This window comes from Astyanax mexicanus, unplaced genomic scaffold (genome assembly GCF_023375975.1).
Source record: "Astyanax mexicanus isolate ESR-SI-001 unplaced genomic scaffold, AstMex3_surface scaffold_37, whole genome shotgun sequence".
Taxonomy (NCBI): Eukaryota; Metazoa; Chordata; class Actinopteri; order Characiformes; family Acestrorhamphidae; genus Astyanax; species Astyanax mexicanus.
The window spans coordinates 2375521-2390979 of NW_026040047.1; positions in this window are offsets into that span (position 1 = coordinate 2375521).

Genomic DNA, 15459 nt, shown 5'->3' on the forward strand with positions numbered 1-15459 from the left:
TGGTATGGAGTGTGTGTGGTGTGGGGTATGTGTGGTGTGGAGTGTGTGGTGTTGTGTGAATTGTGTGTGGTATGTGTGGGGTGGAGTGTGTGTGGTGTGGGCTATGTGAGCTGTGGAGTGTGTGTGGTTTAAAGTGTGTGTGGTGTGGGGTTTGTGTGGTGTGGAGTGTGTGTGTGGTGTGGGTTATGTGTGGTTTGAAGTGTGTGTGGTGTGGGGTATGTGTGGTTTGAAGTGTTTGTGGTGTGTAGTGCGTGGGGTGTGGAGTGTGTGGGGTGTGTAGAGTGTGTGGTGTGGTGTTGGTTGTGTGTGGGGTGGGGTGTGGAGTGTGTTTGGGGTGGGATGTGGAGTATGTGGTGTGGGGTATGTGTGGTGTGGAGTGTGTGTAGTGTGGGCTGTGGACTGTGTGTGGTGTGGGGTGTGTGTGGTGTGTAGAGTGTGTGTGGTGTGGGCTGTGGAGTGGGGTGTGAAGTGTGGAGTGTGTGGTGTGGAGTGTGTGTGATGTGGAGTGTGTGTGATGTGGATTGTGTGTGGTGTGGAGTGTATGTAGTGTGGGAAGTGGACTGTGTGTTGTGTGGGGTGTGTAGAGTGTGTGGTGTGTGTGTGTGGGGTTTGGTGTGTGTGGTGTGGGGTATGTGTGGTGTGTGGTGTGGGGTATGTGTGGTGTGGGGTATGTGTGGTGTGGAGTGTGTGGGGTGTGTAGAGTGTGTGGTATGTGGAGTTTGTGTGGTGTGTGGTGTGTGTGTAGTGTGGTATTGGTTCTGGTGTGGGTTGTGTTCAGCAGTATCTTCTCCATACAGATACAGTACTGAGGAGCAGGGCAGAGAAGGGGGCCGTGCGCAGGATCGGCTGGTGTGTGTGAGATGGCTAACATTCCGCCCATTCATTCCTATGGGGAAAGTTCGTACGATAATTTTACGAAAACCGTAAATCATATCGGTGAGATCAGCATATCGTCTGAAACGTCTCTGCAAGTTCTGTATGTCTTGTGAATTTCGTGGTTCTAGCTTGAAAATTGTGACTTTTAGAGCAGTTTGAAAAAAGTGTGAATGGAAGTCTATGGGGAAAAAAGTGACTTTGACGGAACCGTGCTAGAACCCTGGTTCTCCGATCGCTTAGAAAAGCACAAGCACACTCCACGGCTATGGGTTCTACCATCCTGTGAAGTTTGGTGGTTCTAGCTCGAAAACTGTAGGAGGAGTAGCGTTGAGAAATTTTAGCGTAGAATAATAATAACTAGAAAAGGTAAAGTTCGTGAACGAACTTTAAGTTGGCTTGGAAAAGAACGCTAATAACGTTAAAAAGTTAAAATGGTTGCTAAACGCTAAATGCCAAAAACACGGAAATCTAAAAACGTTTGGTTAAACGTTGAAATCTAAAAATGTTTGGTTAAACGCTGAAAACTAAAAATGTTTGGTTAAGCCCTGAAATCTAAAAACATTTGGATAAATGCTAAAATCTTGAAAGTGGTTGCTAGGCAGTTGCTAACATCTTACAGGTGGTTGCTAAGCTGTTGCTAAGCGGTTGCTAGTTATTTGCTAATGTATTACACATGGTTGCTAAGTGGTTGCAAGGCGGTTGCTAAACAGTTGCTTACGTTTTCCTAGTGGTTGCTAAGGTGTTGCTAAGTGGTTGCTAGGCAGTTGCTATAATTTCTAAAGTGGTTGCTAAGTGGTTGCTAGGCCGTTGCTAACGTTTTCCAGGTGGTTGCTAAGGTGTTGCTAAGTGGTTGCTAGGCAGTTGCTAACGTTTTCCAGGTGGTTGCTAAGGTGTTGCAAACTGGTTGCTAGGCAGTTGCTATAATTTCTAAAGTGGTTGCTAAGCTGTTGCTAGGCTGTTTCTAACGTTTTCCTGGTGGTTGCTAAGGTGTTGCTAACTGGTTGCTAGGCAGTTGCTATAATTTCTAAAGTGGTTGCTAAGTGGTTGCTAGGCAGTTGCTAACGTTTTCCAGGTGGTTGCTAAGGTGTTGCTAAGTGGTTGCTAGGCAGTTGCTAACGTTTTCCAGGTGGTTGCTAAGGTGTTGCTAACTGGTTGCTAGGCAGTTGCTATAATTTCTAAAGTGGTTGCTAAGTGGTTGCTAGGCAGTTGCTAACGTTTTCCTAGTGGTTGCTAAGGTGTTGCTAATTGGTTGCTAGGCAGTTGCTATCGTTTCTAAAGTGGTTGCTAAGCTGTTGCTAGGCTGTTTCTAACATTTTCCTGGTGGTTGCTGAGGTGTTGCTAACTGGTTGCTAGGCAGTTGCTATCATTTCTAAAGTGGTTGCTAAGTGGTTGCTAGGCAGTTGCTAACGTTTTCCAGGTGGTTGCTAGGCAGTTGCTAAGTGGTTGCTAGGCAGTTGCTAACATATTCCAGGTGGTTGCTAGGCAGCTGCTAAGTGGTTGCTAGGCAGTTGCTAACCTTTTCCAGGTGGTTGCTAAGTGGTTGCTAGGCAGTTGCTAACGTTTTCCAGGTGGTTGCTAGGCAGTTGCTAAGTGGTTGCTAGGCAGTTGCTAACGTTTTCCAAGTGGTTGCTAGGCAGTTGCTAAGTGGTTGCTAGGCAGTTGCTAACGTTTTCCAGGTGGTTGCTAAGTGGTTGCTAGGCAGTTGCTAACGTTTTCCAGGTGGTTGCTAGGCAGTTGCTAAGTGGTTGCTAGGCAGTTGCTAACGTTTTCCAGGTGGTTGCTCAGTGGTTGCTAGGCAGTTGCTAACGTTTTCCAGGTGGTTGCTAAGTGGTTGCTAGGCAGTTGCTAACGTATTCCAGGTGGTTGCTAGGCAGTTGCTAAGTGGTTGCTAGGCAGTTGCTAACGTTTTCCAAGTGGTTTCTAGGCAGTTGCTAAGTGGTTGCTAGGCAGTTGCTAACGTATTCCAGGTGGTTGCTAGGCAGTTGCTAAGTGGTTGCTAGGCAGTTGCTAACGTTTTCCAAGTGGTTGCTAGGCAGTTGCTAAGTGGTTGCTAGGCAGTTGCTATGATTTCTAAAGTGTTTGCTAGGCAGTTGCTAACGTTTTCCTAGTGGTTGCTAAGGTGTTGCTAAGCGGTTGCTAGGCAGTTGCTATCATTTCTAAAGTGGTTGCTAAGTGGTTGCTAGGCAGTTGCTAACGTTTTCCTAGTGGTTGCTAAGGTGTTGCTAAGTGGTTGCTATGCAGTTGCCATCATTTCTAAAGTTGTTGCTTAATGGTTGCTAGGCAGTTGCTAACGTTTTCCTAGTGGTTGCTAAGGTGTTGCTAAGCGGTTGCTAGGCAGTTGCTATCATTTCTAAAGTGGTTGCTAAGTGGTTGCTAGGCAGTTGCTAACGTTTTCCTAGTGGTTGCTAAGGTGTTGCTAAGTGGTTGCTAGGCAGTTGCTAACGTTTTCCAGGTGGTTGCTAAGGTGGTTGCTAAGCAGTTAATAGGTGGTTGCAAAGCCCTGGCTGGGGTGCCGGGGTGTCCAAACTTTTGACTGATAGTTGCTCCATACAGCAGCTCCTCCATACACTCACAGTACTGGAGGAGCAGGGGAGAGAAGGGGTTCCGTGCGCAGAGCTGCTCGTGTGTGAGATGGAACTCTGGGCCCCCCATTCATTTCTATGGGGCAACTTCGTACGACATTTGTACGAAATCCGTACGACGTATCGTTTCGTAAAGCATATTTTCGGAAAGAACTCACTAAGTTCTATGGACCATCCGAATTTCGTCTTCATATCTCAAAAATTGTGACGTTCACAGCCGTTCAAAAATCTTCTAGTTCATTGTCTATGGAAAAAATGACGTACGTTTACGAAGTTTTTACGAAAACCGTACGATATATCGCTCCAAAAAGCACAAGCAACGTAATTCACTATAGGTCCCACGATCCCTGAAAATTTCGTGATTCTACGTTGAAAGCCCTAGGAGGAGATGCGTTTAACAAAAGTGGGGAAGAATAATAATAATAACTAGAAAAGGAAAGTTCGATAACGAACTTTAAGTTGGCTTGGAAAAGTACGTTAAATAGTTAAATAACGTTGAATAGTTAAAATGGTTGCTAAGATATTTCTGTCTAAAGCGTGTGAAGAGTGGTTGCTATGCTGTTGACTTTCGGCTAAATGTTGAAGTCCAAAAAGTTTTGGCTAACATGGTGAAAAGCTTATAATTATCTTATAAAGTAAAGTGTTGCTAAGTGGTTGCTAGGTAGTTGCTAGGCAGTTGCTAATGTAGTCCACATCGTTGCTTAGTGCTTGCTAATTGGTTGCTAGGCAGTTGCGAACATATTCCAGGTGGTTGCTAAGCTGTTGCTAACTTGTTGCTAGGCAATTCCTAACGTATTCCAAATGGTTTTTAAGTGGTTATTAGGCAGTTTCTAATATTTTCCAGGTGGTTGCTAACTGGTTGCTATGGTATCTGGGGTGGTTGCTAAGGTGTTGCTAGGTGGTTGCTAAGGTGTTGCTATGGTATCTGGGGTGGTTGCTAAGGTGTTGCTAGGTGGTTGCTAGAGGGTTGCTAGGTGGTTGCTAAGGTGTTGCTATGGGATCCGGGGTGGTTGCTAAGGTGTTGCTATGGTATCCGGGTTGGTTGCTAAGGTGTTGCTAGGTGGTTGCTAAGGTGTTGCTATGGTATCCAGGGTGGTTGCTAAGGTGTTGCTAGGTGGTTGCTAGGGTGTTGCTAGGCGGTTGCTATGGTATCCAGGGTGGTTGCTAAGGTGTTGCTAGGTGGTTGCTAAGGTGTTGCTATGGTGTTGCTATGGTATCTGGGGTGGTTGCTAAGGTGTTGCTAGGTGGTTGCTAAGGTGTTGCTATGGTATCCTGGGTGGTTGCTAAGGTGTTGCTAGGTGGTTGCTAGGCAGTTGCTAAGGTGTTGCTATGGTATCCTGGGTGGTTGCTAAGGTGTTTCTAGGTGGTTGCTAAGGTGTTGCTAGGTGGTTGCTAAGGTGTTGCTAGGTGGTTGCTAAGGTGTTGCTATGGTATCCGGGGTGGTTGCTAAGGTGTTGCTAGGTGGTTGCTAGGCGGTTGCTTAAGTGTTGCTATGGTATCCGGGGTGGATGCTATGGTGTGGTTGCTAAGGTGTTGCTAGGTGGTTGCTAAGGTGTTGCTATGGTATCCAGGGTGAGAGGGGGGAGAGTGAGAAATAGAGACGTAGAGAGAGAGTGAGAAATAGAGAAGTAGAGAGCAAAAGAGAGAGTGAGAAGTAGAGAGCAAAAGAGAGAGTGAGACAGAGAAGTAGAGAGCAAACGAGAGAGTGAGAAGTAGAGAAGTAGAGAGCAAAAGAAAGAGTGAGAAATAGAGAAGTAGAGAGAGAGTGGGAAAGATAGAGTGAGAATTAGAGAAGTAGAGAGAGAGTGAGAAAGAGAGAGTGAGATAGAGAAGTAGAGAGAGAGTGAGAAATAGAGACGTAGAGAGAGTGAGAAAGAGAGAGTGAGATAGAGAAGTAGAGAGAGAGTGAGAAATAGAGACGTAGAGAGAGAGTGAGAAAGAGAGTGAGAAATAGAGGAGTAGAGAGCAAAAGAGAGTGAGAAATAGAGAAGTAGAGAGCAAAAGAGAGAGTGAGAAGTAGAGAAGTAGAGAGCAAAAGAAAGAGTGAGAAATATAGAAATAGAGAGAGAGTGGGAAAGAGAGTGAGAATTAGAGAAGTAGAGAGCGAAAGAGAGAGTGAGAAAGAGAGAGTGGTTGCTAAGCAGTTAATAGGTGGTTGCTAAACCCTGGCTGGGGTGCCGGGGTGTCCAAACTTTTGACTGATAGCTGCTCCATACAGCAGCTCCTCCATACACTCACAGTACTGGAGGAGCAGGGGAGAGAAGGGGTTCCGTGCGCAGAGCTGCTCGTGTGCGAGATGGAACTCTGGGCCCCCCATTCATTTCTATGGGAAAACTTCGTACGAAAATTGTACGAAAACCGTACGTCGTATCGCTTCGCAACCTGCTATTAATTTAAAGATCTCGGTAAGATCTATAAGCTCGCCAAATTTGGTCTTCGTATCTCAAAAATTGTGGCGGTTACGGACGTTTAAAATTTCGCCCCATTCATTCCTATGGGGAAAAAATGCGTACGTTTACGAAGTTTTTACGAAAACCGTACGATAAATCGCTCCAAAAAGCACAAGCACGCTAAGTTGGCATAGGTCCTACGATCCGTGAAAGTTTCGTGATTCTACGTTGAAAGTTCTAGGAGGAGTAGCGTACAGAAAAAAAGGCGTAAGAATAATAATAATAATAATAATAATAAGAAGATTACGAAGAACAAGAAGTTGGCTTTTCCAAGCCAACTTAACTAGAAAAGGAAAGTTCGATAACGAACTTTAAGTTGGCTTGGAAAAGTACGTTAATAACGTTGAAAAAGTTAAAATGGTTGCTAAGATATTTCTGTCTAAAGCGTGTGAAGAGTGGTTGCTTTGCTGTTGACTTTCAGCTAAATGTTAAAGTCCAAAAAGTTTTGGCTAACGTGGTGAAAAGCTAATATTTGTCTTATAAAGTAATATAAACACTTTACTTTATATATACCTATATAAAGTAAAGTGTTGCTAAGTGGTTGCTAGGTAGTTACTAGGCAGTTGCTAATGTATTCCACATCGTTGCTTAGTGTTTGCTAATTGGTTGCTAAGCAGATTCTTACATATTCCAGGTGGTTGCTAAGCTGTTGCTAACTGGTTGCTAGGCAATTGCTAATGTATTCCACATGGTTGTTAAGTGGTTGCTAGGCAGTTTCTAATATTTTCCAGGTGGTTGCTAAGTGGTTGCTAACTGGTTGCTATGCAGTTGCTAACATATTCCACATGGTTTCCAAGTGGTTGCTAAGGTGTTGATATGGTATCCGGGTTGGTTGCTTAGGTGTTGCTAGGTGGTTGCTAAGGTGTTGCTATGGTATCCAGGGTGGTTGGTAAGGTGTTGCTAGGTGGTTGCTAGGTGGTTGTTAAGGTGTTGCTATGGTATCTGGGGTGTTGCCAAGGTGTTGCTAGGTGGTTGCTAGGTGGTTGCTAAGGTGTTGCTATGGTATCCAGGGTGGTTGGTAAGGTGTTGCTAGGTGGTTGCTAGGTGGTTGTTAAGATGTTGCTATGGTATCTGGGGTGGTTGCTAAGGTGTTGCTAGGTGTATCTAACTGGTCGCTAGGCAGTTGCTACCATTTCTAAAGTGGTTGCTAAGCAGTTGCTAGGCAGTTGCTAACGTTTTCCAGGTGGTTGCTAAGGTGTTGCTATCTGGTTGCTAGGCAGTTGCTAACGTATTACACATGGTTGCTAAGTGGTTGCTAGGCAGTTGCTAATGGTTTCCAAGTGGTTGCTAAGGTGTTGATATGGTATCCGGGTTGGTTGCTTAGGTGTTGCTAGGTGGTTGCTAAGGTGTTGCTATGGTATCCAGGGTGGTTGGTAAGGTGTTGCTAGGTGGTTGCTAGGTGGTTGTTAAGATGTTGCTATGGTATCTGGGGTGGTTGCTAAGGTGTTGCTAGGTGTATCTAACTGGTCGCTAGGCAGTTGCTACCATTTCTAAAGTGGTTGCTAAGCAGTTGCTAGGCAGTTGCTAACGTTTTCCAGGTGGTTGCTAAGGTGTTGCTATCTGGTTGCTAGGCAGTTGCTAACGTATTACACATGGTTGCTAAGTGGTTGCTAGGCAGTTGCTAATGTTTTCCAGGTGGTTGCTAAGGTGTATCTAACTGGTTCCTAGGCAGTAGTAGATAAAAAGAAAGAGTGTTAAATGTAGAAGTACAGAAAAAGGGAGAGCCTGAAATAGAGAAGTAGAGAGAAAATCAGCGTGAGAAGTAGAGAAAGAACACCCGAGAATGTGAGAAAAAGAGTGACAAGTAGAGAGAAATATTGAGCGAGAGAAAGAGAATTAGGGAAAAAGAGAGATCGAGAAATAAAGAAGTAGAGAAAGAAAAAGGATGTAGTAGAGAGATAGATAGAAAGAGAAAGCAAGACAGAAAAGTAGAGTGAAAGAGAAGTAGAGAGAAGAGCGAGAAATAAAGAGAGAGTAAGAGAGAAATAGAGAAATAGAAAAGTAGAAAGAAAGAGACAGAAAAGTAGAGAGAGTGAGAAAGAGAGAGTGAGAAATAGAGAAGTAGAGAGAGAGTGAGAAAGAGAGAGTGAGAAATAGAGAAGTAGAGAGAGTGAGAAATAGAGACGTAGAGAGAGAGTGAGAAAGAGAGTGAGAAATAGAGAAGTAGAGAGAGAGTGAGAAATAGAGACGTAGAGAGAGAGTGAAAAAGAGAGTGAGAAATATAGAAGTAGAGAGAGTGAGAAATAAAGAGAAATAGAGACGTAGAGAGAGAGTGAAAAAGAGAGTGAGAAATATAGAAGTAGAGAGAGTGAGAAATATAGAAGTAGAGAGAGAGAGTGAGAAAAAGAGACGTAGAGAGAGAGTGAGAAATAGAGACGTAGAGAGAGAGCGAGAAAGAGTGAGAAATAGAGAAGTAGAGAGAGTGAGAAATAGAGACGTAGAAAAGAGTGAGAAAGAGAGAGTGAGAAATAGAGAAGTAGAGAGAGAGTGAGAAATAGAGACGTAGAGAGAGAGTGAGAAATAGAGAAGTAGAGAGCAAAAGAGAGAGTGAGAAGTAGAGAGCAAAAGAGAGAGTGAGACAGAGAAGTAGAGAGCAAACGAGAGAGTGAGAAGTAGAGAAGTAGAGAGCAAAAGAAAGAGTGAGAAATAGAGAAGTAGAGAGAGAGTGGGAAAGATAGAGTGAGAATTAGAGAAGTAGAGAGAGAGTGAGAAAGAGAGAGTGAGATAGAGAAGTAGAGAGAGAGTGAGAAATAGAGACGTAGAGAGAGTGAGAAAGAGAGAGTGAGATAGAGAAGTAGAGAGAGAGTGAGAAATAGAGACGTAGAGAGAGAGTGAGAAAGAGAGTGAGAAATAGAGGAGTAGAGAGCAAAAGAGAGTGAGAAATAGAGAAGTAGAGAGCAAAAGAGAGAGTGAGAAGTAGAGAAGTAGAGAGCAAAAGAAAGAGTGAGAAATATAGAAATAGAGAGAGAGTGGGAAAGAGAGTGAGAATTAGAGAAGTAGAGAGCGAAAGAGAGAGTGAGAAAGAGAGAGTGGTTGCTAAGCAGTTAATAGGTGGTTGCTAAACCCTGGCTGGGGTGCCGGGGTGTCCAAACTTTTGACTGATAGCTGCTCCATACAGCAGCTCCTCCATACACTCACAGTACTGGAGGAGCAGGGGAGAGAAGGGGTTCCGTGCGCAGAGCTGCTCGTGTGCGAGATGGAACTCTGGGCCCCCCATTCATTTCTATGGGAAAACTTCGTACGAAAATTGTACGAAAACCGTACGTCGTATCGCTTCGCAACCTGCTATTAATTTAAAGATCTCGGTAAGATCTATAAGCTCGCCAAATTTGGTCTTCGTATCTCAAAAATTGTGGCGGTTACGGACGTTTAAAATTTCGCCCCATTCATTCCTATGGGGAAAAAATGCGTACGTTTACGAAGTTTTTACGAAAACCGTACGATAAATCGCTCCAAAAAGCACAAGCACGCTAAGTTGGCATAGGTCCTACGATCCGTGAAAGTTTCGTGATTCTACGTTGAAAGTTCTAGGAGGAGTAGCGTACAGAAAAAAAGGCGTAAGAATAATAATAATAATAATAATAATAAGAAGATTACGAAGAACAAGAAGTTGGCTTTTCCAAGCCAACTTAACTAGAAAAGGAAAGTTCGATAACGAACTTTAAGTTGGCTTGGAAAAGTACGTTAATAACGTTGAAAAAGTTAAAATGGTTGCTAAGATATTTCTGTCTAAAGCGTGTGAAGAGTGGTTGCTTTGCTGTTGACTTTCAGCTAAATGTTAAAGTCCAAAAAGTTTTGGCTAACGTGGTGAAAAGCTAATATTTGTCTTATAAAGTAATATAAACACTTTACTTTATATATACCTATATAAAGTAAAGTGTTGCTAAGTGGTTGCTAGGTAGTTACTAGGCAGTTGCTAATGTATTCCACATCGTTGCTTAGTGTTTGCTAATTGGTTGCTAAGCAGATTCTTACATATTCCAGGTGGTTGCTAAGCTGTTGCTAACTGGTTGCTAGGCAATTGCTAATGTATTCCACATGGTTGTTAAGTGGTTGCTAGGCAGTTTCTAATATTTTCCAGGTGGTTGCTAAGTGGTTGCTAACTGGTTGCTATGCAGTTGCTAACATATTCCACATGGTTTCCAAGTGGTTGCTAAGGTGTTGATATGGTATCCGGGTTGGTTGCTTAGGTGTTGCTAGGTGGTTGCTAAGGTGTTGCTATGGTATCCAGGGTGGTTGGTAAGGTGTTGCTAGGTGGTTGCTAGGTGGTTGTTAAGGTGTTGCTATGGTATCTGGGGTGTTGCCAAGGTGTTGCTAGGTGGTTGCTAGGTGGTTGCTAAGGTGTTGCTATGTGGTTGCTAAGGTGTTGCTATGGTATCTGGGGTGGTTGCTAAGGTGTTGCTAGGTGGTTGCTAGGGTGTTGCTATGCTATCTGGGGTGGTTGGTAAGGTGTTGCTATGGTATCCGGGGTGGTTGCTAAGGTGTTGCTAGGTGGTTGCTAAGGTGTTGTTATGGTATCCTGGGTGGTTGCTAAGGTGTTGCTAGGTGGTTGCTAGGCGGTTGCTAAGGTGTTGTTATGGTATCCGGGGTGGTTGCTAAAATGTTGCTAGGTGGTTGCTAAGGTGTTGCTATGGTATCCGGGGTGGTTGCTAAGGTGTTGCTAGGTGGTTGCTAAGGTGTTGCTAGGTGGTTGCTAAGGTGTTGCTATGGTATCTGGGGTGGTTGCTAAGGTGTTGCTAGGTGGTTGCTAAGGTGTTGCTATGGTATCTGTGGTGGTTGCTAAGGTGTTGCTATGGTATCCGGGTGGTTGCTAGGTGGTTGCTAATGTGTTGCTAGGCGGTTGCTAAGGTGTTGCTATGGTATCCAGGGTGGTTGCTAAGGTGTTGCTAGGCGGTTGCTAAGGTATTGCTATGGTATCCGGGGTGGTTGCTAAGGTGCTGCTAGGTGGTTGCAAGGTGGTTGCTAAGGTGTTGCTAGGTGGTTGCTAAGGTGTTGCTATGGTGTCTGGGGTGGTTCCTAAGGTGTTGCTAGGTGGTTGCTAAGGTGTTGCTATGGTATCTGGGGTGGTTGCTAAGGTGTTGCTAGATGGTTGCTAAGGTGTTGCTATGGTATCCAGGGTGGTTGCCAAGGTGTTGCTAGGTGGTTGCTAGGGTGTTGCTAGGTGGTTGCTAAGCGGTTGCTATGGTATCCGGGGTGGTTGCTAAGGTGTTGCTAGGTGGTTGCTAGGTGGTTGCTAAGGTGTTGCTAGGCGGTTGCTATGGTATCCGGGTTGGTTGCTAAGGAGTTGCTAGGTGGTTGCTAAGGTGTTGCTAGATGGTTGCTAAGGTGTTGCTAGATGGTTGCTAAGGTGTTGCTATGGTATCCTGGGTGGCTGCTAAGGTGTTGCTAGGTGGTTGCTAGGTGGTTGCTAAGGTGTTGCTATGGTATCTGGGGTGGTTGCTAAGGTGTTGCTAGGTGGTTGCTAAGGTGTTGCTAGGTGGTTGCTAAGGTGTTGCTAGATGGTTGCTAAGGTGTTGCTATGGTATCCTGGGTGGCTGCTAAGGTGTTGCTAGGTGGTTGCTAGGTGGTTGCTAAGGTGTTGCTATGGTATCCGGGGTGGTTGCTAAGGTGTTGCTAGGTGGTTGCTAGGCGGTTGCTAAGGTGTTGCTATGGTATCCGAGGTGGTTGCTAAACGGTTACTAGGCAGTTGCTAACGTATTCCACATGGTTGCTAAGTGGTTGCTAGGCACTTGCTAATGTTTTCCAGGTGGTTGCTAAGGTGTATCTAACTGGTTGCTAGGCAGTTGCTAATATTTCTAAAGTGGTTGCTAAGCAGTTGCTAGGCAGTTGCTAACGTTTTCCAGGTGGTTGCTAAGGTGTTGCTAACTGGTTGCTAGGCAGTTGCTAACGTATTCCACATGGTTGCTAAGTGGTTGCTAGGCAGTTATGATCATTTCTAAAGTGGTTGCTAAGTGGTTTCTAGGCAGTTGCTAACATTTTCCAGGTGGTTGCTAAGGTGTTGCTAACTGGTTGCTAGGCAGTTGCTAACATATTCCAGATGGTTGCTGAGCGGTTGTGATCATTTCTAAAGTGGTTGCTAGGCAGTTGCTAATGTTTACCAGGTGGTTGCTAAGGTGTTGATAACTGGTTGCTAGGTTGTTGCTATCATTTCTAAAATGGTTGAAGTAGAGAAAAAGAGAGAGTGTTAAATGTAGAAGTACAGAAAAAGGGACATCGAGAAATAAAGAAGTAGGGAGAAAACCGCGAGAAAAAGAGAAAGAACACGCGAGAATGTGAGAAAAAGAGTGACAAGTTGAGAGAAATATTGAGCGAGAAAAAGAGAATTAGAGAAAAAGGGACATCGAGAAATAAAGAAGTAGAGAAAGAAAGAGGAAGTAGTAGAGAGATAGATAGAAAGAGAAAGCAAGACATAGAAAAGTAGAGTGAAAGAGAAGTAGAGAGAAGAGCGAGAAATAAAGAAAGAGTAAGAGAGAATAGAGAAATAGAAAAGTAGCGAGAAAGAGAAATTGAGACGTAGAGAGAGAGAGTGAGAGAGAAAGAAAGAGTGAGAAATAGAGAAGTAGAGAGTAAAAGAGAGAGTGAGAAATAGAGACGTAGAGAGAGAGTGAGAAAGAGAGTGAGAAATTCAGAAGTAGAGTGAGAAAGAGAGTGAGAAATAGAGAAGTAGAGAGCAAAAGAGAGTGAGAAATAGAGAAGTAGAGAGAGAGAGTGAGAAAGAGAGAGTGAGAAATAAAGAAATGTAAAGAGCAAAAGAGAGAGTGAGAAATAGAGAAGTAGAGAGAAAAAGATATAGAGACATAGAGCGTGAGAAAGAGATAAGTAGAGAGCAAAAGAGAGTGAGAAAGAGAAGTAGAGAGCAAAAGAGAGAGTGAAAAATAGAGACGTAGAGAGAGTGAGAAATAGAGAAGTAGAGAGCAAAAGAGAGAGTGAGAAATAGAGAAGTAGAGAGAGTGAGAAAGAGAGTGTGAGAAATAGAGACGTAGAGAGAGAGTGAGAAAGAAAGAGTGAGAAATAGAGAAGTAGAGAGCAAAAGAGAGTGAGAAATAGAGAAGTAGAGAGCAAAAGAGAGAGTGAGAAATAGAGACGTAGAGAGAGTGAGAAAGAGAGAAGTAGAGAGCAAAAGAGAGAGTGAGAAATAGAGAAGTAGAGAGAGTGAGAAAGAGAGTGTGAGAAATAGAGACGTAGAGAGAGAGTGAGAAAGAAAGAGTGAGAAATAGAGAAGTAGAGAGCAAAAGAGAGTGAGAAATAGAGAAGTAGAGAGCAAAAGAGAGAGTGAGAAATAGAGACGTAGAGAGAGTGAGAAAGAGAGAAGTAGAGAGCAAAAGAGAGAGTGAGAAATAGAGAAGTAGAAAGCAAAAGAGAGTGTGAGAAGTAGAGAGCAAAAGAGAGAGCGAGAAGTAGAGAGCAAAAGAGAGAGTGAGAAATAGAGAAGTAGAAAGCAAAAGAGAGTGTGAGAAGTAGAGAGCAAAAGAGAGAGTGAGAAATAGAGAAGCAGAGAGCAAAAGAGAGAGTGAGAAGTAGAGAAGTAGAGAGCAAAAGAGAGAGTGAGAAATAGAGAAGCAGAGAGCAAAAGAGAGAGTGAGAAACAGAGAAGTAGAGAGCAAAAGAGAGAGTGAGAAGTAGAGAGAGAGTGAGAAAGAGAGAGTGAGAGAAGTAGAGAGAGAGTGAGAAAGAGAGAGTGAGAGAAGTAGAGAGAGAGTGAGAAAGAGAGAGTGGTTGCTAAGCAGTTAATAGGTGGTTGCAAAGCCCTGGCTGGGGTGCCGGGGTGTCCAAACTTTTGACTGATAGCTGCTCCATACAGCAGCTCCTCCATACACTCACAGTACTGGAGGAGCAGGGGAGAGAAGGGGTTCCGTGCGCAGAGCTGCTCGTGTGCGAGATGGAACTCTGGGCCCCCCATTCATTTCTATGGGAAAACTTCGTACGAAAATTGTACGAAAACCGTACGTCGTATCGCTTCGCAACCTGCTATTAATTTAAAGATCTCGGTAAGATCTATAAGCTCGCCAAATTTGGTCTTCATATCTCAAAAATTGTGGCGGTTACGGACGTTTAAAATTTCGCCCCATTCATTCCTATGGGGAAAAAATGCGTACGTTTACGAAGTTTTTACGAAAACCGTACGATAAATCGCTCCAAAAAGCACAAGCACGCTAAGTTGGCATAGGTCCTACGATCCGTGAAAGTTTCGTGATTCTACGTTGAAAGCTCTAGGAGGAGTAGCGTACAGAAAAAAAGGCGTAAGAATAATAATAATAACTAGAAAAGGCAAAGTTCGTGAACGAACTTTAAGTTGGCTTGGAAAAGAGCGCTAATAACGTTGAAAAGTTAAAATGGTTGACAGAAACTTAAAAAGCTGTTTCTGTCTGAAGAGTGTGAAGAGTCGTTGCTATGCTGTTAACTTTTGGCTAAAAGCTAAATACCAAAAACGCTGTAATCTAAAAACGTTTGGTTAAACGCTTAAATCTAAAAACATTTGGTTAAACGCTGAAATCTAAAAACCTTTGGTTAATTGCTTACATCTAGAAATGTTTTGTAAGATGCTGAAATCCAAAAACTTTTGGTTAAACACTGAAATCTTAAAACGTTTGTTTAACAGCTGAAATCTAAAAACTTTTGGTTAAACGCTGAAATCTTAAAACGTTTGTTTTCATGTTGAAATCTCGAAACTTTTGGTTAAATGCTGAAATCTAAAAACTTTTGGTTAAATGTTGAAATCTAAAAAATTTTGGTTAAGTGCTGAAATCTAAAACTTTTGGTTACATGCTGAAATCTAAAAACTTTCCAGGTGGTTGCTAAGGTGTTGCTATAGTATCTGGGGTGGTTGCTGAGGTGTTGCTAGGTGGTTGCTAAGGTGTTGCTATGGTATCCAGGGTGGTTGCTAAGGAGTTGCTAGGTGGTTGCTAAGGTGTTGCTATGGTATCCAGGGTGGTTGCTAAGGTGTTGCTATGGTATCCAGGGTGGTTGCTAAGGTGTTGCTAGGCAGTTGCTAAGTGGTTGCTAGGCAGTTGCTAACGTTTTCCAAGTGGTTGCTAGGCAGTTGCTAAGTGGTTGCTAGGCAGTTGCTAACATTTTCCAGGTGGTTGCTAAGTGGTTGCTAGGTAGTTGCTAACATATTCCAGGTGGTTGCTAGGCAGCTGCTAAGTGGTTGCTAGGCAGTTGCTAACGTTTTCCAGGTGGTTGCTAAGTGGTTGCTAGGCAGTTGCTAACGTTTTCCAGGTGGTTGCTAGGCAGTTGCTAAGTGGTTGCTAGGCAGTTGCTAAGTGGTTGCTAGGCAGTTGCTAACGTTTTCCAAGTGGTTGCTAGGCAGTTGCTAAGTGGTTGCTAGGCAGTTGCTAACGTTTTCCAGGTGGTTGCTAAGTGGTTGCTAACTGGTTGCTAGGCAGTTGCTATCATTTCTAAAGTGGTTGCTAAGTGGTTGCTAGGCAGTTGCTAACGTTTTCCTAGTGGTTGCTAAGTGGTTGCTAGGTAGTTGCTAACATATTCCAGGTGGTTGCTAGGCAGCTGCTAAGTGGTTGCTAGGCAGTTGCTAACGTTTTCCAGGTGGTTGC